The 22,421-nt window shown below is 39.4% G+C and overlaps 1 long non-coding RNA gene across 1 annotated transcript; it reads right to left on the bottom strand.

The window, feature by feature from the left end:
* Positions 1-4,094: 4,094 nt before the first annotated feature.
* On the bottom strand, positions 4,095-6,221 carry LOC308701625. Its single transcript, XR_014031485.1, has 4 exons — positions 6,142-6,221; positions 5,619-5,675; positions 5,080-5,154; positions 4,095-4,989 (listed from the first exon to the last, which is right to left on the bottom strand). It is a non-coding gene; the product is annotated as an uncharacterized lncRNA (long non-coding RNA).
* Between the last annotated feature and the right edge of the window lie 16,200 nt (positions 6,222-22,421).

The following is a 22,421-nucleotide window of genomic DNA, read 5'->3' on the forward strand; positions in this document are numbered from 1 at the left end:
AATCGCACCAAACCGGTGTTGTTCGTTTGTGCTCGATTTGTGCTGGTTTGTGCCGTTGAAAGAAACATTGCAACTACGATCCCCTCTTAAACATAAAAAAAGAAACTTTTTAAGAACAGTTACATAACTGTCCACCCCATATGGTCCAAATCGTTGCAAAACTGTTTTTCCCCTCCTTAGAAATAACACATTGGATTCGGGACAGTGACGTCACTCTCCACCCCATGCCATCCAAATCGCCCCAAACCGGTGCTTTTTGTTTGTGCTCGATTTGTGCTGTTTTGTGCCGTAGAAAGAACCATCATAAATTATTCCATTCTTTAGACCTCACAAAATCTTTGGAGGAGTAGTGACGTCACGCAAGCAAGCCGCGCTCTCCATCCATCTCGTCTACAAACCTGTCCCGTTCGTTTGTGCTCGCACAGGGCCGCAGCTGTCAGTGTTCTTTTCTGTAGATATGGGAATGTTTTATTTTAGATTTGTGCTAGATATTGACATTTGGTTTTTATATAATCACCAATGCACTATATGATATGTAATGTACTATGATATGTAATGTACTGCCACTACTGTGACTGTAAGCTACGTGTGACTGATGCTTAATTTTGTATTAAAATGAAATAAAATAACCAATAAAAAAAATATATTTAAAAAATTGTGTAGTGTCTTAAGTTTTCTGAATACTTTTAACAGCTTAAAGTCATTTAAAGTCTTTCTGCCCCCTTAAAAACATTTGTTTACCCTAAGCACTGCATAGTGGGAAAACAAAACAGGAAAGGGCATCTGGCTGTGAAAAAGGTAAGCATGTGCTCTGAGATAAAATACTAAAAAAGTGCTAAAATCATGTGTGCAGGTCAATACAATTTACAGGATCATTTTAACAAATAATAAATTGATAGACGCGTCAAAGATGTGAAACTTTTTATTCATTTTGGGCATTTAGGTAAATGTATCATGTCCAAATGATCATCCATTGGTCATTAATAAGAGTAGACCTATGACATTCTTATGCCATGCCATAAAATACATTAAGTTATTAGTTTTGTACAGCAATGTACATTTCATGGCAAAAAGCTTGATTTTATGCAGAGGAAATGACAGAAAGCAATATAAAAGTGGAATATGTGTTCCATTTAATCCTCTGAAGTCATATAATTAACAGTGAACAGACTAAAATTTAACTAATTCACAGAAAAGATCGTCACCCATCCTGCACTGGGCAAGTTCAGTTATTTCTACTTTTCTTATAACTGGAAAATGTGTTGTCTTTTCAAGCTCTTTTGTAATGAATTTGTTGATTTAGTTCACAAAAGGATTCTTTGTAAATCTTAATCTGACTGATATATATATATTTTTTTTTTCTGAACTCATTGACTTGCTGATCCATATCACTGGAATGAAAGATTAGAAAACAATGACTTTGAGATGAGATTTTTACTGAAATATTGAAAATTCAGTCTGTTCTTTTAAGCCACCAAATGACGGATTCTCTAGTCATAAAAAAGTAGCAATATCTAAACACGGCCAATATAGGATGGATGACCAGATTTTCTGAGGTAAATCTAATTGAATGACCACAGAACAATTGGACTATAGTCTGCACATGCTTTTATTTCAGCCATCATTTACTTGAACTGATTTGGAAAAAAATATGCAGTTTAAGTGAATGGCAACTAAGTATATCACTCCCTATCATTTTGCCCAACATCTCGATTCCATGGAAGAAAGTATACATATACATATACATGTACTGTATATGTATATGTGTATATATGTGTATATGTGTGTGTGTGTGTGTGTGTGTGTGTGTGTGTGTGTGTGTGTGTGTGTGTGTGTGTGTGTGTGTGTGTGTAGGTGTGTGTGTGTGTGTGTGTGTGTGTGTGTGTTTATAGATATATAGATCGATAAATACTATATATATATATATATATATATATATATATGTGTGTGTGTGTGTGTGTGTGTAGCGACTGGGCTATTTGAATCATTCATTCGTTTGGCCTGAATTCTGAATTAACAAATTCAGACTCTCTGTGTTTTCTAAGCACTTTCCTTCCCAAAACGATCTTTGCTAAGCTTACTAAAGCTTGTAAGCTCCTGACCCCCCAAATACAAATCATACGCCGGCTCCAGAGAGACTGGAGCAAATGGACTTTTACGACACTAATTGCACCTCAGAAACACTCCAGAACCTGAAACTAACATTCCTCTCTGCACCAAAGAGATAACGAAACTTTCTCCTGCTACGTGACATCACACCCCCACACACACACAAACATCCCTTTGTGTTTTGAATTAGGATAGAATATCCTTTAATATATGTACAATTACATTATGCATGTGTGATTAGTTTTTGCTTTATAATAGAGGTGTGGTTTTGCTAGGGTATAGTTTTGAATTCTAAATGGTCCCTGAAAGAAGGTTCCTCAATAGTGTCTTGTAACCCGACCTCGACCTGGTCATAAACTTTATGACTCCAAAGCTGCAGCTCATCCAGTTTCCTCTGCAAGCCAACGTTCCAACACATTAACACAAACACACACACACACACACACACACATACACATACACACACACACACAAACACCATTCATGGAACTTTTCAGAGAAAAGTACCTCTAAAATGTTTGATATGTATTCCTTTGTTTCTCAGGTGTCTTCACATGCCATAATGGAAATATTGACAATTTTATTATGTTAATCAAACTTTAATTGTGTGTAATTCTGCATATCTTATGTAACTTGGTGTTCCTATAATCTTCATATGACAAGTTTCGTATCTCTGTAATCCTCGCAATCTAACAGAGTTGAATTTCGATAGCAGAATGCAGTAATGTACATTGTTTTACACATTTCATGTCTTGAGCAAATCGGCTCAAATTTGATATCCCTCATGACTCATTCGAGTGGGCGTTGCCTGCAGGACAAAGAAACTTCTTCCCGCTCTGAAATCTCTGAAGGTGATTGGTTGTTCGCACGAACAGAGGCGTCAACCCATCTTTTCCATAAAAGACGACTCAGGAAATCTTCGGAGAGCACTTTTACGAACCCTCTTCGTCAGCGAGAAGATCCATATGGCTCCCTTTTTGGGAGCGTTCTCCGTTTTTCTTTTTCTTTAAGTCTTTTCTTTATTTTCGTCTTCGGACTCTCCCTACGTTCAGCGAAGCGAAAGTAGCCGGCAACCTCAACTTTAAAGAGACTTGAACATCCCGCGGCCGCGCTCACCGAAGCAAGCCCTGCTTTCTTAAAGAAACACACGCATGCTGGATGCACGCACGACTCTGCGTTCTTCAGCAACAAAGAGAACCATTTTGCAAGATAAGTTTATTGAACTTTTAATGTAATCTGATTTCTTGTTGTCTCTCAAAGGTTACCTGGTCTGTGATTTTGCCTAACTGTGATCTTTCTTTGATCGCACATGTTAGTTTCACTTTCTCTCATCTCTCTCATTGTCCAATCTCTCTCTCTCTCTCTCTCTCTCTCTCTCTCTCACACATTTTCGTTATTCGTTTAGTCTTGTATTTGTTTACGTGTCCTGTACATACATATTTACTCGTGTAAATTGTAGTATTTTGTATTCCTTAGTTCAATGTATTAGTCCAATTATTAAAATTCCATATATCCTTGATTGCATCTGTCTTAAATGCTCATAATTACAAAGTCAATGATTTGTTGATCTTAAGCTACACTGATTTGTTACTTTTAAGTAACCTAATTTTATAAGAACAGGAGAGTTGTTTTCATGGCCAGAAAATAGCTTTCTTTGAATTATAAGAAAGAGATAATTTTTGTTGAGAAATTGTTAAGTTAATCTTACACTGTAAAAATAAAAGGTGCCTGGAGGAACCTTTTGGGGTTCTTCACTTTGCCACACCGGCGGAACCGTCTGTAGATCCTCTAGGCACCCTTTAAAAAGGGCCGGTTCTCTGAGGAACCACACAGGTTTCCTGAGGAACTCTTATATTAGGCACTGTGTGGAACCACTGTGGGTGCCTCCAGGAACCAAATTTCATTTTTTTTTTAAATATTTAATTTCATGTTATTACTATGGTTACCTTTGACTTCTATTATAATAAACAAATTGAACCAAATACAAAATAAGAATTGTTTATTACATATTTGATATTCATTTTTATACATACACTTCCATGCACATGGGGAAAAAAGCTAACTACAGATTAATATCAATGACTACACAAAAAAATAGTATAATACATAAGCAACATGAATAATCAACCATGTATATACAATAGATAAACAAGAAAAGACATCTCAACAAAATGCATGGAAACACATATGTTCCACTAAATAAATCAATGTAAAAAAATTACATTTGAACTAATTAAAAATGTCCATCTTTACTTAACTTTAAAACATTTGTGTTTCAGTCCGATGGTTAGTCTGACATCACTGTTTCCAAGTCCAAAAGCTCTATCAGATGCCAAAAACAAACAACAGTGCTAATATACACTCATTGTGCTGTAACCTTTATCTCTATACTGAAATCTCTGATGGTTAGTTATTCAGCTATTTTGAATCATAAAATGTTTAAGTCTGGGATGCCGTTAGACTGGAGACTGTAATACACTATGGCTTTTGAAAAGCTTAAATGTGTGACTTGAATCAACAGTATTCATAAATGGTTGTTGAGTATTCTCATGAAACAAGATAGAGGAAGTAGAGGCTTCGACCCGGAAACAGAGTTAAGGTGCAGTAAAATGATCTGTTGTTCTGTGAATGTTCACTGGTGAATTCAGTCATTTCAATATGAATTCACACGATCAGCAATTTCGTTTGTGGTCAAAAATGTCACTATGGGACCAAGTTGGTGTGAGGTACTTAACGAGTTAGAAAAGTGAAAAGGTACAGCATCGTTTTCCGTTTGTTTTTCCTCTTTTCTGGTGGATGGTCCAGGCACTTCGATGATTTTCAGGTCTACAGGAGGATTTTTATTCTTGATCAAACTTGTATTTCAGCTTACTGAGATCCCTGCAAAGTACAAAATGTACTGTTAGTAAGGTTATTAAACTGATAGTTGTGAAATTTTAATAATTTCCTCAGCCTTGTGACGTTCCAGACCTGTTTGACTTTCTGTCTGTGGAACCCAAAAGCAGATCTCAGGCATAATGCAACCCCAGTCACCGATCGCTGACACTGCATGAAACACAAGCAGAAAACAATTGTGTAAATCATTCATGAAACCATTCTTATGCACACTTGTCTAGTTCAATTCAATGCAACAATTTATGTAAAAATGGTTAAGCTCCAAAAATGTCCCAGAAAAGATCCTAAAAATAATCAATGAGTTCACAACTCATGTGTTATGGGTTGTGTTGCAAGTCTTCTGAAGCCTAATAGCTTTTTCCTATTTATTTATTTTTTTGTCGAAAAAGACTAAACTTGAAGTTATAATTCAGAGTTAAAATGTCTATAGCATTTTTTGTGAATCAAACCTGTGATATTATTTTTCTGAGTAACATGAATGAGATTTGAGATCATGAGAAAAGATTTTCAGAGAGTAACTGATTAAAAAACACAAGTACACAGTCAAACAATACAATTTCACACAGAGAAAGTTCATAGTAATAAAGTACTTGCATGTGGTGCAGGTAACTTACTGTAATTCAATGTTGCCACTGAAATGTTCAGATTATTTTAGAAATGTAATGGTTGTTCTGGGGAAACAAAAGAACAAAGCTGATTATTCACAACATAATATTTATTGACCAGTAAATGGCTTTAAAATGGTATTTGAGAGAATGAGGGCACCTGTAGTAAAGTTAGGCTAAACAAAAACAGACCAAACTATAACCTGTATTTGTTATTCATAACAAACGCCAAGAATCAGAGAATTTTCTAAATTAGTTAGGCTATATCAGCAATTTGAAGACACAGTTGTACAAAATATGTTGAATTGAATGACTAAATCAATGTAAGACAATAAGTCAATAATTTCCATTTGTTCATTAGATCAACGTAGTTAGCATCGCGGCTAAAACCTTCATGCCAGATACTGTGCAATAAACGAGTGGTAAACACTGTAAAAACGTAGTAATGTATAATAAATTTAGTTTAGATATATGTGTGTGTTTGAATAGTGAGTAGACTCTGTATTTATATTTATTTGGCGAGTTTACAAACCTTGTAATGGAGAGCCGAACAAACGGCGGAAGCTTTGATGAGAGGAGCCGTTACTTTCTGATGACGATCAGCTGAGCTCTGTTGCGCGCGAGCAGCGCGAGGATCACTGAAGCGACGACAGCAGAGGAATAGCAGCAGTTTCGTGACAGAATAATACTTTTCTCCTCCTGCTTCTTCTTCTTCATATAATATTATTATTATTTAGTGTTGTTGTTTAAGGTTTAAATGACTTAATAAAATAGGCCTATACTAAATATATGTAAGCTACCCAAGTGAAAAAGACTATAGTTACTGTTAAATGTATTAAAAATGCATTAAAGTATATTTGTATTGTAGGTCTACTAAAAACACACTCAAGTACATTTTTAATACATTTAATAGTACATCTTTTCCACCTGGGTATGTATACTGAATCAAACTTGCCTATAATAATAATAATAATAATAAAAATGCATTAAAGTAGGCTATATTTGTATTGTAGGTCTACTAAAAACACACTCAAGTACATTATTAATACATTTAATAGTACGTCTTTTTCACCTGGGTATGTATTCTGAATCAAACTTAAGTAGCCTATAATAATAATAATAATAATAATAGAATAATAATCTAATTCGGGCCTCACTGAACCATTGGGTTCCTCCAGATGCTGGCTTTAACATAAGAGATCTTCCAGGAACCACTTGAATGTTAAAAGATCTTCCAATAACCCTTCTATCGCATTCAAGTTCCTCTATTTTCCCCCAAAGCACTTCGAGGTCTCATAGTAATGAAAAGGTGACTCCAGAACCTCTGAAGTAAATACAAAGTGCTTAAAGGATCCCATAAGTTCCAGCAAGAACCTCAAAGATTGTCAATGGTCCTCCAGTAACCCTACTATAGGAAAAAGAGCTTTGAGGCACCAAAATTACATTTTGAAGTTCCTTGAGTATCCGACAGGATACTTGAGGCTCCTTTAGTTTTTACAGTGTACGGCCGTTTTGCTGTGTGTTACATGTTAAATGTACTACTAATGCCAGTGCGACAACATATATATACACACACACACACACACACACACACACACACACACACACACACACACAACCGTGGTATGAATAAGCATGTAACCTGTTGGTAACAAGTTAGTTCATTTGGCCCAACTACTTTATTAAAAATTACATTAAAAATAATTCCTGTTTTCATCAGATGCCTAGGAAACCAGCCTGTGGACGTGATGACATCATCAAAGTAATCAGTGCTGCAAAGGAACAGATTATTACAGGGACAAACATAGCAGTTCCTAGAGAAAAGGTGTGGGCAGATTTAAGCAAACAACTAAATAACAAAGTTTCACCAAAGAACCTTTATACTATTGTCAAGACAAACAGGCACAATATATGGCAAATCCTTGAGCTCAGCAAAATCGACACAGATATCCAAGATCAAGGTCCAAACAGTGACAGCTCACAAGAAAGCTCAGCTGATTTTCATTCAGTAGTGTCAAAGGCAGACACAAATCAGCAAAGTCAATGCGACTCTCTCATCAGAAATGGGTAGAAATCTGGTCTGAAAAGGTTGATTACAATGACAAATCACTCAACACATGTAAAAGAGAATACACCATCCTGAAACGTGGTGCATGGACACACATCCTGTATGAGGAGATATGGAAAAATATCAAGACCTCATGCACTCTTAGATTCAGGAGGGCAAAATGTTTTCCAAATGTTGCATCTCACTACATAGACATAATTGGGCACTGCACAGAGTGTGACGCACAATTGTCTATAACCGCAGAGAACATGCCAGTGGATAATGAACCAGTTGTGCTTCAATGCATAATCCGCAATGTTGATGACAGTCTCCATTCTGGCAAAGCAAAACGGAAGTTATCAGGGGATCTGAGAACACGCGTGTCTAAAGAACTCTGGGAAGGCCGAAAACCAGCACATGTATGGCTAGCAGCCGAGGCTTACAAAATGATGGATGTTGGTGACCCAGAGCCTAGCCACCTGCCAAATCTGGCAACATTAAGAAAAGCCAAACAAGAGATGGGTGACAAAGAGCTCGGAGACAAAGACCCAATCATGTCATTGCATCTACTAAAATACAGTGTACCCCACAATGGAAGTATTCATGACATAGGCCTTGATAAGTTTTTTTGCCATTACTGGACCCCATCTCAGTTGCAAGTGTATCAAATGAAATCCAAGTACTCTGGCTCATTTGTGAGTTTTGATGCAACAGGTACAGTTGTGAAAAGACTGAGAAGACCCTGTGGCAATTCTGGACATGTCTTCCTGTATCAAGGAGTTTTGTGTTCACAGGGAGATCATATTCCAGTAGTGCAAATGCTATCAGAGAGCCACACCATCAATTCTATTGCCAACTGGCTCAATGAATGGCAACGAGCAGGTGCTGCTGTGCCCAAAGAGGCGGTCTGTGATTTCTCCTTGGCTTTGCTTGGAGCACTGGTTAAGGCCTTCACTCCTTACCCAGACTTGAAAACATACATCAATCAGTGCTTTGGAGTGCTGACAAGGAAGCCCGAAGACTCAAAGCTACCACCTTGCTTCATCAGAGTAGATGTTGCACACTGCATCAAGCTCATTAGCCGGTGGGAATGCCTTAGACAAAGAGGAAACAGAGTTAGAGAATTCTATCTACGAGCCATGGCACAACTTTTACAGTCTGATACACTGGAAGATGCAAAGGAGCTCATTCATTCAATTGCAGTTGTTGCCTTCAGTGAATCAGAAGGAAACGATGACAAAGGTTTACCTGTTGTTGTTTTGGAAACATGCAAAGCACAATTGAAGAGACGATTTGCAGAGGGGGTCTTGCCATGTGTCACTAAAGATGATCATTTAACAGAGGTGACCAGAGTCGAGGAGACACTCCACACAGATCTGAAAGCATGGGTTACAGATTTCTGTGAAGAAAGTAAGATGATTGCAGCACATCATGGTGACAGAGACAATATTCATTTCCTTCCAGAGCTTGTCCCAAATATAATAAGAATGGCATGCTACCTACCTCTTTGGACAGCTGTGATGGTTCCACACTTTAAAAGCGTACACAACACAGCAAGCTCTGCAAATGTTGAGGCTGAATTTAAAACATAAAACATGGTCTTTTCAAACATGAAAGCCTCCCCATCCGAATTGACCGTTTTGTCACACGCCACCTTGAGTTTCTTGAGGGAAACATGAGGATTTCCTCTGCACCGGTGAAGATAACAGAGCACATTGAGACAAAGAATCAGAAGACACAAACTGCCCATAGTGAGCAGGACACAGAGGTTAAGCAACAATCAGTGGAGGAAGACCCTGTTGAAAACTGGAAAGGCCTCTGTGTTTCTCCAAAAAAACGACTGTCCTACCTTACCCTGAGTGGTTGCATGCAGACATAAACCTGAAAAGAAAAAATACAAAAATTAATGTCTTGAAAAATGGCAACTACCAGGCAACTAAAGATGCTTATGCAAAGAGGGCAAAAATGCTGTTGGATACATTTTAGTGTGTTCACCTAAAATCAGGTGTGAGGCAGGTCAATGCGGATTGCAATGTTGCTAACATTATCGCATCAACAATGAAACAAATGCCAAGTGCAACACTTACAGCTGAGTGCTCTTCTCCATACTGCAGCCGAAATACTAAATCTTCAAGGACCATCTATCTCCTACCGGTCAACGTAGATATTCTACAAACTGGTGGACTGAAAAGCCTCCAAGCAGCACTGGAAGATGGGCTACACCTCAACAGGTCCAAGTGTCTGAAGCCACTGAAATCACCCCAAGAGTGTCCAGATAACTGGAAAACTAAGGATGATCCATCAATGAAATTCCTCTGCAATGACAACTACTGTGTATTGAAACAAGTGTGGATACTAACCATCCACTGTCTGAAATCCCTGTCCACATGGAGCTGGACAATCAGCTGTTTACTTTGCGAGGGGTTGTTGCATTCATTCCAGGACCAACAAGGGAATCTCTTGGACATTACGTGGCTTACTGCAGAAGAAACTCTTTTGCCTGGGAGAAATATGATGACCTGTGTGAGCATGTCACAACAGTCTCAGCAAAAACCAAAATACAACCCCATGTCATGTTGTTCACAAAGGAGGACTAAACCTTTGATTAATGAATTTCTTGGACTGGTCTCTGCAGAAATTAGTTAATTTTCATAATCAATAAGAGAATAGTCTATATTGTTTTTCTATTGTTGTTAATCTACATTATTCACTTTATGTCTGTTTTAACAGTTCCATAATTTTTTGAAGCTAGCTTAGCACAAAGATTGGATGTAAATGGCTACAGCTAGCATACTAATCCCAATAAGTGACAAAATAACGCCAACATTTTCCTATTTACATGTTGTGATTTGTATAGTCCCAGTGTGTACAAATAACAAGGTCATATGAGACACAGCCATTTTTTAAACGTTTAAATACTAGGAACTATTTTCTCAGAAGGCGAAGCACTGCTACTTGGGCGGAGTGATTAGCGCAGCACCCGAGAAGCGCCGTTCCGTCAACAAAACCAGCGTGACTAACTAGCTAGTAGCGAACGTGATTCGTGATCATGGCTGACTTTGAGGAATTGTCAGAGGATTTTTATTTGGTATCAAACCAAGATCCAGAACCATATCGTTTTGAGTCAGAATACACAGACGAGGAGTTACAAACTTTGGAAGCTGATAGACAAGATGCCGAACAGACTGAGGTCGAGGGGAGAATCAGAACGGGAGTAGCCTACTATTTCACAAACAAGGTCACTGTTTCTCAAAAATTAAAATTGCCCATACCCCCCTCCAATTCATTAGCAAGTTGAAGGCTACAGTCCTGAAAGTACCCTTAGCGCCGCTTATTTGTTACTGGGGCGATAGAGCGCGTTTGTGACAACACAATACTAACATTACAGGGGATACATGGAGCCCGGGAACAACTGTAATAGTAGTGAGCACCCTATTCATGTAATGGTGTCACTAAGGTTACACTAGCTAATGGCACTGTAACAGTAGGCTAACGCTGGTCATCTAAAAACATAAAGGAACACTTACCACAGCCGCAGGTGATCCGCTTTGCCCTGTCTTTACTATCGATGGGATGGCCGTATCCTTCAGCATACGTTTTGTGGTCCCTGTGGCAAATTCCATTTTTTCAAAATAGTCGTCCTCAGTAAATGTTCTGAGCAAACGCGATAGTTCTTGATGATGTCTACAGGTGTGTTTGGATCTATATCCAGAGCAAGTAACGTTAGCCATTGATTCATCAGGTCAGCGTTTTTGGTTGGAATCATGGTATTACCTGTTCTCCCCTGTTTATTGTCGCAGCTCTTTACAATACAGCGAACACCCATGATTGTAAACTTTGCATTTACTATCTAGTAATTGCTGACTCTATTACTCCAACTCTGAGCGAACTCTCTGCTCCTCACCACGGCGCTTCTCGGGTGCTGCGCTAATCACTCCGCCCAAGTAGCAGTGCTTCGCCTTCTGAGAAAATAGTTCCCAGTATTTAAACGTTTAAAAAATGGCTGTGTCTCATATGACCTTGTTATTTGTACACAATGGCCCTCATTTATCAAAAGTGCGTACACCAAATTTCCAGCATACACCTGGCGCACACCCAAAACCACGGTGACTTTGAGATTTATCAATATGAACGTTGGTGTACGGCACGCTCAAATCCTACGCCAGCTCAGGAGAAGGTGGTGTACGCACGTTTTGAGTGCGGGAATGGGCAGAAAAACAATTCCTAACACCAAAAAACGCACTGACAAACTAAAAGATATGATATATTATGACCCACTGTAAAAAAACAACAACATAGTAATTATAAACTTCAGTGTTTATTTTTGTGCAACATGGACTTCAATGTTTAATTTGTGTGATTTTACCAAAGCATTTGATTTGTAGGCATATGTATTCCTTCAGTTGTGAGCCTGTGCGCTTTACCTGACGTTTCAAGCCTTGTTTATACTTTCGCCTGGCTCCGCAGCGCGAGTCTCCGCAGACTGCGCGCGCACCTCCCCAAACGGACGAGGCGTTTATACTCGATGCGCTAGCCGTTGTACTATTCTTTAAAACGATGGTTAGGCCAGGGTTAGGCCCGGCAGATGTGCACGGACTGGGTTTAGTAATGAAAGGCTTTCAATGACCAAAAAAATAATTCAGACTGACAAAATAATAAAAATGGCATTCTTCTTCTTTTAAATAATAATAATAATAATACAGTTTTTTACAATTGCTATGACAGATTTTTCAATACATTTAACAAATTTCCAAAACTCTTAACACAGTTAGCACTACATCCGCCTGTGTAAGCTATACTATTAACACATTTCTTGTTGCTTTAACACAAAATGCATACAATTAACACAAATTTAAAATGCTTGAACTTCTTTTACACACAAGCTCAAACAAGAACAAAACAATGGATTTTTACTGCCAAATTTACCAATGATTTAACACTGTATGTCAGAACAGATAACACCATGTTCTAAACCTAACCTTACAGGCTAAAGTCAAGGTAAACAGCTGCTTATATTGTGAACTGAAACAAAAATATATCCCCTGTATTTTATTCTATTCTTACTGAGAAACAGCTGATTGAATTATGCAAATAATTAGAAGATGACTCTTTTTTCATTCTTCTGGTGCTTTTTCTGTTTGTATATTTTGTATTTTCACATTATTCCATTGCTAGTGAGAAACAGCTGATTGAAGTTCAAATATGGGACAATGTGGCATTCCACCATTCCCGTCTAGTCACAGCCTGGTTTGACGCCCATCAGAGGATGATGTCCATTTTCCTTGCCCCTTACTTCCCTTTCCTCAACCCTATTGAGGAGTATTCTCAGCCTGGAGATGAAGAAAGGTTTTTGACCATAGTCCACTGGACCATAGCTGAACACTGCCAGGATAAGGCAAGCCAAAAGATTCTTCCCAAGATGCCTTGCCAGGGAAGATATCAGGTGTGATGTGGATGAGAACGTGGACAAATGCAGAAGACCGGGCAGATTAGAAGATGGCCTTTTCTGTTTGTATATTTTGTATTTTCACATACAGTAAAACTGTAAATGGCAGCTATATTGCATATTTTTGTTATCTTGCAGAAATGTCCTGTTGCAAATAAAGCTGTTACTGCAGCAATTCTGTCTCTGTCTTCTTTTTTTCATAAACCATACATTCTATAAAGCTTCTCTAAGAAGGGTCATTTATTTTGTTGTATTGAATTTCTGCTGCTGCAAAAAAAAAAAAATGCATGCATTTACATTACAAACAAAACCAAATGTAGAGAAAAAAACTGCAGTGCAAAACACAATCTATGATCAATACAATATAGCCTACTGTCTGTTGTATAAGGGCAGACCTGACACATATAAAATAATGCAGTTTCTGTAATTTCAGCTGATGATAGTGTTTTTTTTTTTTTGTCATTGTGTTATGATTGACTAAATGTTCCTGTTGGAAGAGAACATGTGTTAGTGTTTTGAATAATTATTTGATTTTGAAACATGTTTGCAGTGTTTTGTTAGACATAGTGTATTGTGTTAGTGTATTATTGCATTTTGAAAATTAGTTTTGGAGTTTAGTTTACAATGTGTGATTTTGAGCATGAAATTGACCGTTTGCCAAATGTGTGTTTTAGGTGTGTTGGTGTGTTAAGAGTTTAGGAAACTTGTTAAATGTATTGAAAAAAACTGTCATAGCGATTGTAAAAAACTGTAATACAAATAATAATAATAACGACATTCTTCTTCTAAATAACAATACACCTCATTAATAATACAGATCTAGAAATCAAATTTGTTTCTTTACACTTCCCTGGTTTCGCTTTCTCTTTCTCAAAGAAGTTTCTCTTCTTTGCCGTCTTCCGTGTGTCCATGGCGTAAAATGAGGGCGTGGGGGGAGCGGAGACTTGAATATATAGGGGCGTGTTATTCTAATGACGATCGTTTTCAGCCGCGGCATTTATCAAGGTCAGGTATTGCGTACACCTGGATTTCAAAGGTACGCACAGCTTCATAAATCAGGCGATGAGAGGAGTGTAAGCACAATCTTACGCCAATATATACGCCCCTTTCTACGCAAGAATGATAAATGAGGGCCACTGTGACTATACAAATCACAACATGTAAATAGGAAAATGTTGGCGTTATTTTGTCACTTATTGGGATTAGTATGCTAGCTGTAGCCATTTACATCCAGTCTTTGTGCTAAGCTAGGCTAGCGGTGGGTGCGTCAAACAGACTTAAAGCACGCACGGAGATGAAAAGGGTATCTATGGACTTATCTAACTCACATCTGACACACGTGAACTGATGCCAAATATCGCGATGTGTTCGGAACGAGACTTCTTCAGCGCGATTTCCTACTGAAAAAAATATAATCTTAAAAATTTACTAGTTTGTGTGGAGCTTTGTTCAGGGCAGAAATTTGCTGTAAAAAAAAGAGAGAAGACTGTCAGTAAACTTGAGAACTTAAGCAAGATTATTCAGTCTACATATCATGCAATATTTTAAATGGGTTTTACAGATGTTGCAGGTAGTTCCAGTCCAATCGTCTGGGCAGAGGCAGATCCCGTTTAGTAAGGTACCCTTGTTTTCACACACCAGATTGGGTTTGGTCATTGTTGTGTTCAGGGGTGCTGTAGTGGTGGATCTCTGGGTTGTTGTCTGGGGTGTAAAGGTGTCGAATGTTGAGGCGCTGGTGTCCAGGGGTGCTGTAGTGGGGGATCTCTGGGTTGTTGTCTGGGGTGTAAAGGTGCCGAATGTTGAGGTGCTGGTGTCCAGAGGTGCTGTAGTGGTGGATCTCTGGGTTGTTGTCTGGAGTGTAAAGGTGTCGATTGTTGAGGCGCTGGTGTCCAGGGGTGCTGTAGTGGTGGATCTCTGGGTTGTTGTCTGGGGTGTAAAGGTGTCGAATGTTGAGGCGCTGGTGTCCAGGGGTACTGTAGTGGGGGATCTCTGGGTTGTTGTCTGGAGTGTAAAGGTGTCGAATGTTGAGGCGCTGGTGTCCAGGGGTGCTGTAGTGGGGGATCTCTGGGTTGTTGTCTGGGGTGTAAAGGTGCCGAATGTTGAGGTGCTGGTGTCCAGGGGTGCTGTAGTGGGGGATCTCTGGGTTGTTGTCTGGGGTGTAGAGGTGTCGAATGTTGAGGTGCTGGTGTCCAGAGGTGCTGTAGTGGTGGATCTCTGGGTTGTTGTCTGGAGTGTAAAGGTGCCGAATGTTGAGGCGCTGGTGTCCAGGGGTGCTGTAGTGGTGGATCTCTGGGTTGTTGTCTGGGGTGTAAAGGTGTCGAATGTTGAGGGGCTGGTGTCCATGGGTGCTGTAGTGGTGGATCTCTGGGTTGTTGTCTGGGGTGTAAAGGTGTCGAATGTTGAGGGGCTGGTGTTCAGGGGTGCTGTAGTGGTGGATCTCTGGGTTGTTGTCTGGGGTGTAAAGGTGTCGAATGTTGAGGGGCTGGTGTTCAGGGGTGCTGTAGTGGTGGATCTCTGGGTTGTTGTCTGGGGTGTAAAGGTGTCGAATGTTGAGGGGCTGGTGTTCAGGGGTGCTGTAGTGGTGGATCTCTGGGTTGTTGTCTGGAGTGTAAAGGTGCCGAATGTTGAGGGGCTGGTGTCCAGGGGTGCTGTAGTGGTGGATCTCTTGGTTGTTGTCTGGAGTGTAAAGGTGTTGAATGTTGAGGGGCTGGTGTCCAGGGGTGCTGTAGTGGTGGATCTCTGGATTGTTGTCTGGAGTGTAAAGGTGTCGAATGTTGAGGTGCTGGTGTCCAGGGGTGCTGTAGTGGTGGATCTCTGGGTTGTTGTCTGGAGTGTAAAGGTGCCGAATGTTGAGGTGCTGATGTTTATAGAGTCGGTCGAATTGTTTTGACACCAAGTCTGTTCAAAAACAGCTGTTTACAAAGACAAACATTAGACAAAAGGTATCTGTCAGGTTGCAAGTTTTATCTGTCTCTTCTCCTTCAATTGTTTTTAGTTTTTCACGTCCGCACGCAGCTGATCGGGCTTCGTAATAAATGCGGACGTGCACGCGCAAACAGCTGTTTCTCATTCTTTTCTTATGTGTTCCTATTTCTACCCTTCAGTTTTCTCTTTCATTGCCAGTGTGTTTTGTCTATTTGACTACACGTTTGTCTCATTTTGTTTTTTTGTTCATTTGTTTATTCAGCCCGGCTTTTTTCTATGCCAGTGATTCTTGCTACCTCTGGCTAGTGACTTGCTCCGATGGATTATTCCTGTCTGCGTTTCAACATGTCAAGTGATCGTCTGCCTGGGTCTGAACCTCTGCCTGTTCTTATGGACTGTATAAACTGGCTGCCAGTTCGGATTTGGATTTTCCCGTTTCTGCTGAGTCTTAGGTACGTGCTCATATTTTTGCCTCCTGACCTCTTCATCTGTTATCTAGCCACCCATAAGGACTTTGATCTTTTACTGGGACATTGATTGACTGTTATAACTCAATAAATTTTGAGTCACATTTGAGTCCTGTTCCTTGAAATCCCTGACAGTATCAACCTGTGATCACTTGCCTTTACAGAGCCAAAGTCCCTGTATAAATCTGGTCCAGCTTGCCAACTTATTCCAAGAACCAGCCATTAAGACAGGAAAAATCAGTCTAACTAACCTGAAAAGCAACCAATCTCAGTTTGTTTTTATTTCTAAGTGCCATTTAGGCACTTTAGGCAGGTTGAAAAACATACTTTAAATAACATCAAATATTAGCAGAACTGTGTAGTTTCAAACAAAACTTTAGTTAAAACATAAACATTAAGTCAAAAACTATTTGATATGACTCGGATAAATTGGACTATAGCCATACAAGTAATTTATATGGGTCAGATCAGAAATAGCTCAAGATAACAACTGTGAATTTTTGCACCGTATACACAAACACATCACACAAACCCCCTTCATGTGATTTGTAGCGATATGTATCATGCCTTCGTCAAATTAGTAGGCTACTTCTATCTCAAGTATTTGGAAAATTAGGATGTGACATGCAGTGGTTACACAGAACTGTGATGTGAAAAACACCTATGTGGAAAATAACCCAGAAAACAAACAAACAATCAGGAATGCAAGTTGTGCAAAAAGGGTAAAGAAAGAAACAAAAGATGAGAAGTAATGTCTTGCTGCACAATCAGATAAAGTATCACAATGAAATAATAATGCATTAATGTCTAAAATATACCCATTATTAATTAATTATAATGACAATAGTGGAGAAATATTGTTTTATTATTTCTATTAATTGTTATTAATAATAATAATAACATAGTATGGTGAATTCAATCTATGTATTACAGTGTGTATATACACATTATTATGATAAATAAACTATTAACTATGTATAATTAACGTGTATTACAATTCTAACAATTTCAAAAGTGAACATTACCTGTGGTTAAGATTAAGAGCAGAAAGTGGTCCATTACACACAACAAATATAAAGCTAACTTATAATATGAACTCTTGTTACTGTCTGGTTTATAAAGGGCTGGATCTTTGCTGGAGTGGGAAGTCCATCGGTCATGGAAATAATCATCCATTTCCAATTAAACTTACATTACAGACAGAGCTAAACGAGGCAGCAAAACAGCGCTAAACAATAACAGTATATTACAGTGGTTCTTAACTCCAGTCCTCGGGACCCGCTGCTCTGCACATTTTGTATGTCTCTCTTATCTGACACACTCAAATCAGTTCATGGAGTCTCTCCTAATGAGCTGATGATCTGGTTCAGGTGTGTTAAATAAGGGAGACATACAAAATGTGCAGAGCAGTGGGTCACGAGGACTGGAGTTGAGAACCACTGGTATATTACATATTATTCTTTGTTATTCACACAGGCACAGCATATATTTCTTACCAATCTTTATATATCCCCAAAACCTGCATGCAAAATTTTGGAGGGACATTTTGTCTTGAGACTGAAAGCTCAATAATTCATTAATTCATCCTATTTACCCATTGTCAACATGTTTAATGCTGATACTCATGAATGATGTAGAGGAATTTAAAAATGAAATTAAAAATGTCTACTTTCTACAAGTATGAATGAATTTTTAAGGTAATGATTAGCTTCCCTAACCTTACCTGTATCCCACCTCAATAACAGCAAGAAAAAACCCAAACACAATAAGGAAATTGTACCAAAAAATGTTTAAGCTAATGATTATAGCTTACCTTACCTGTATCCTACCTCAATAACAAAATAAAACATGAACACAACAAGGAAATTGTACCAAACATTTGCTTATGTAAGTAGTTAAAGACATGTAATAAAAGTGGGCCCATATTTGTAAAAAAAAAAAAAAAAAAAAAAAAAACATTTTTTAATAAACAGTAAGAAAATTAAAATCCATAATTTGTCCTAAAGCAAGTCTGATATAAATCAAAGACTAAAGTAAAGTTTTTGAAAAGACTGTTTGCATATTATATATATTATAGGCTAATATCTAAAGTTTACTATACAATGTAAACAATTATGTGATCAATAAGTAATGACAACCTATGCTTTTACATTGCTTAACTCATCAAAAGCAATTTTCAACTTTTTTTATAAGTCATACAAGCTTCAACTAATTAATTTAATGTCATTTAGGTTGAAATTATTTACATTTTTAAGTACAATCAATTTGTACAGTACCTAATGAGAGTATATGAGATAACTGAATAATGTATTAAATAATATTAAACTGAACTAAAATAAATGTCAGCAGACATCTTGTCTTGTCCTTGGCTTTTTGTGTCCATTTTCCATGTTTTAAGGCTCTCCCCTTGATTCAGTCTTAGAATCCAGATTATATCGAGCTCTCGTCTTTAGAAAAGACTTCAGTGTAAATAAAAAGAAGATCTGAACACCCTTTGAAAGACAGAAAATTAGGTTGTCAGTCACCAAACAATGCAAGACAGCTTGAATAAATCCAAAAAAAATGTACTGTCCTTAGTATTAATAATGTGTCAAAAATATTATTAACAGTGTAATAACACACTTGTGTTGTATTGCAGAGACAGAAGACCACACTGAGAATGATGTAGAGTGTTTTGTCATGGGTGATGAGCACAAAGTAACCAATGACCCAGGACAAACCGAGCACCACAGCCAGAGAGAAACTTCTCAAAATCTTCTTTAAAGAAGTGGTTTGTGTATGAAGGTAAAACAGTAGCAAAACTCGAGAGCTTGCTAGTTTGAATGTGAGAACTTGTAAAATTAATATTTGTATTTGTAAGTTGAAATTTATACTTGCAGCTCTGATGTGAAAAGCTGCATCTATCGATTTGCACACACAGACAAAACTCAGAACACCTGTGTTTTGAATTCGAAGTTGCAGATTAATAATTACAAATGTGTAAAGTGTGATTTACATAAAAAAATGACAGGCACAATTGTGTACTACACATTTATCTTTGTGCTTTAGTTCAGTTTCGTTGTACAACCACAAGTCGGCACTCACAACCTCTCATATCTGGCAGTACAACTTCAAATCCTAGCGCTTTGACTTTTGCTACTCTTTTTGCGATATGCCTGTAGCAAAACTCACTCGTGCACTTGTAAATGCAGACTTGAGAGAGCAGAGTCGGGGGCGGGGCTGGGGTCGGAATGAAGTCATTTTATTGGTCGACGCCTCACCAATGAACAACGCCAGCCAGCATGCAAACATTTGTATGCATATGTATCAGCTATTTTTTAAAACGCTTGGAAAATATTTTTATGAAATATCATTAGTTTTACTGGAATCGTTTTACAGAATATGAACGCAACGCGTTTAATTGAGACAGTGGTATTAAAAGACCAAACTCAGGAAACACCATAAAGCATAGCCTATACAGAAAAAATTGAGCACAGAATATGAACGCAACGCGTTTAATTGTACGTTTTCCTCGAAACCCAAGAAAAGCTTAATGAGGCTTAATGGACCAACAGTTATAAAATAAAAATTAAAAACAATAAAAAAAACATATAATTTGTTACTTTATTAATAAAACACAGGCAGCAAGTTTATTTGCACTGAACACACATTTGCTATATATATATATATATATATATATATATATATATATATATATATATATATATATGTTATGACAGAGACGAGGAAGCAGGCTGCAAGTAAAACTCTTTATTGTAGTAGAATAATAGATGAAGTAGTATGCAAAGTCCAGGGTGATGCAGGCGGTGGCGCAGGGACTTTGATGGTCAGACACGGTGAAGACAGTGATGAGTGCTCTGAAGTGACGATAGTAATCCAGACAAGTAACACATCCACGAGACGAAACCGGAACACAGGAACTCAGGATGGCAACGAAGAACAGGAACAAGAACGGGACCAGAAACACACAGAGACTTCATGCAACGATCTGACAGGGGAAATGAGAAAGTGATGAGAATATATACTGTGATGAGATGGGTTGCAGCTGATGATTAGTGACTGCAGCTGGATCGCTGATCAGAGGTAACGAGCCGGACACACCCACTCACGCGCTCACACACACGTAAACAAACAAAGCACGAGACGAGGAGAGACATTGGATCTATGAACCGTGACAGTACCCCCCTCCCTAGGAACACCTCCTGGTGTTCCCAGGCCCCCTTACCTGCCGATTGTAATCATCGATAAGGGAGTGATCCAAAATGTCTCTGGCCGGTACCCAACTTCTCTCCTCAGGACCGTAACCTTCCCAGTCCACCAAATACTGAAATCCGCGTCCCCTCCGCCTAGAGTCCAGTACACGATTGACCGAATAAGTGGGTTCCCCATCTACGAGTCGCGGCGGGGGAGGAACCGGAACTGGCGGGTTAATCGCTGATCGAAACACAGGCTTAATTTTGGAAACATGGAAAACGGGGTGAATTCTCCTGTACGCAGGAGGAAGGTTGAGGCGGACTGCCACCGGACTAATGATCTTGGTGACAGTAAACGGGCCAATAAATTTGGGAGCAAGTTTATTGGATACGGAACGGAGAGGAATGTTCTTGGTAGAAAGCCACACTTTTTGACCAACGACGTAAACGGGAGGCCTAGACCGGTGGCGATCGGCTTTGGCCTTGGTGCGCAACCCCACCTGGAGTAGAGTCTCGCGGGCTCTAGTCCATGTGTGGTGACACCTCTGGACGAAGGCGTGAGCGGAGGGAACCGCGACTTCGGATTCCAGACTAGGAAAGAGTGGTGGCTGGTACCCTACACTACACTCAAACGGAGACAGGCCCGTGGATGACACTGGCAACGTGTTGTGGGCGTACTCCACCATAGAGAGTTGGTGACTCCAAGAGGAAGGATTCTTGGAGACCAAACATCGTAACGTTCTTTCCAAATCCTGGTTGGCTCTCTCAGTTTGGCCATTGCTCTGGGGATGAAACCCAGAAGACAGACTGACAGTCGCGCCCAGTAATCTACAAAATTCTCGCCAAAATTTGGACACAAATTGGGGTCCTCTGTCAGAAACCACGTCTGTCGGGAGGCCATGTAACCGAAAGACGTGGTTAACGACAATCACCGCTGTCTCCTTGGCTGAGGGTAATTTGGGCAAGGGAATGAAATGGGCCGCCTTCGAGAACCGGTCCACCACGGTCAAAACTACCGTGTGACCCTGAGAGGGTGGGAGGGCGGTAACAAAATCTAGTGCGATATGGGACCAGGGTCTCGAAGGAACCGGCAGCGGTAGGAGTAACCCATCCGGGGGTCGATTGGAAGTCTTACCAGTGGCACAAACTGAGCAAGCCAAAACAAAATTGTGAATGTCACGAGCCATGAGAGGCCACCAGAATCGTTGCTTAACTAAACATTTAGTACGACTGACTCCTGGATGACAAGCCACATTGGAAGAATGCCCCCACTGAATAACGCTGGACCGTAGACTCTCAGGCACAAATAAACGATTCGGTGGGCAACCGACCGGGGGCGTTACCCCTTCTAAGGCCTTCATGACCTTCGATTCGACCTCCCATACGAGTGTGGAGATGAATAGGGTCTCTGGTAAAATGCACTCGGGAGTAGACGGGCGTTCGGAACGATCAAAAATACGCGATAAAGAATCGGGTTTGATGTTTTTAGAACCCGAGCGGTACGAGAGAGTAAAGTCAAAACGACCGAAAAAAAGTGCCCACCGAGCCTGCCTGGAGTTCAATCTTTTAGCAGTCCGAATGTATTCCAAATTCTTATGATCGGTCCAGACGATAAAAGGTACCCCCGACCCTTCTAACCAGTGCCGCCACTCCTCCAATGCTAACTTGACTGCCAACAACTCTCTGTTCCCAATGTCATAATTGCGTTCGGCAGGCGATAACCGATGAGACAAA

This window comes from Scardinius erythrophthalmus (assembly GCF_964197995.2).
Source record: "Scardinius erythrophthalmus genome assembly, chromosome: 14".
In the NCBI taxonomy this organism is placed as follows: Eukaryota; Metazoa; Chordata; class Actinopteri; order Cypriniformes; family Leuciscidae; genus Scardinius; species Scardinius erythrophthalmus.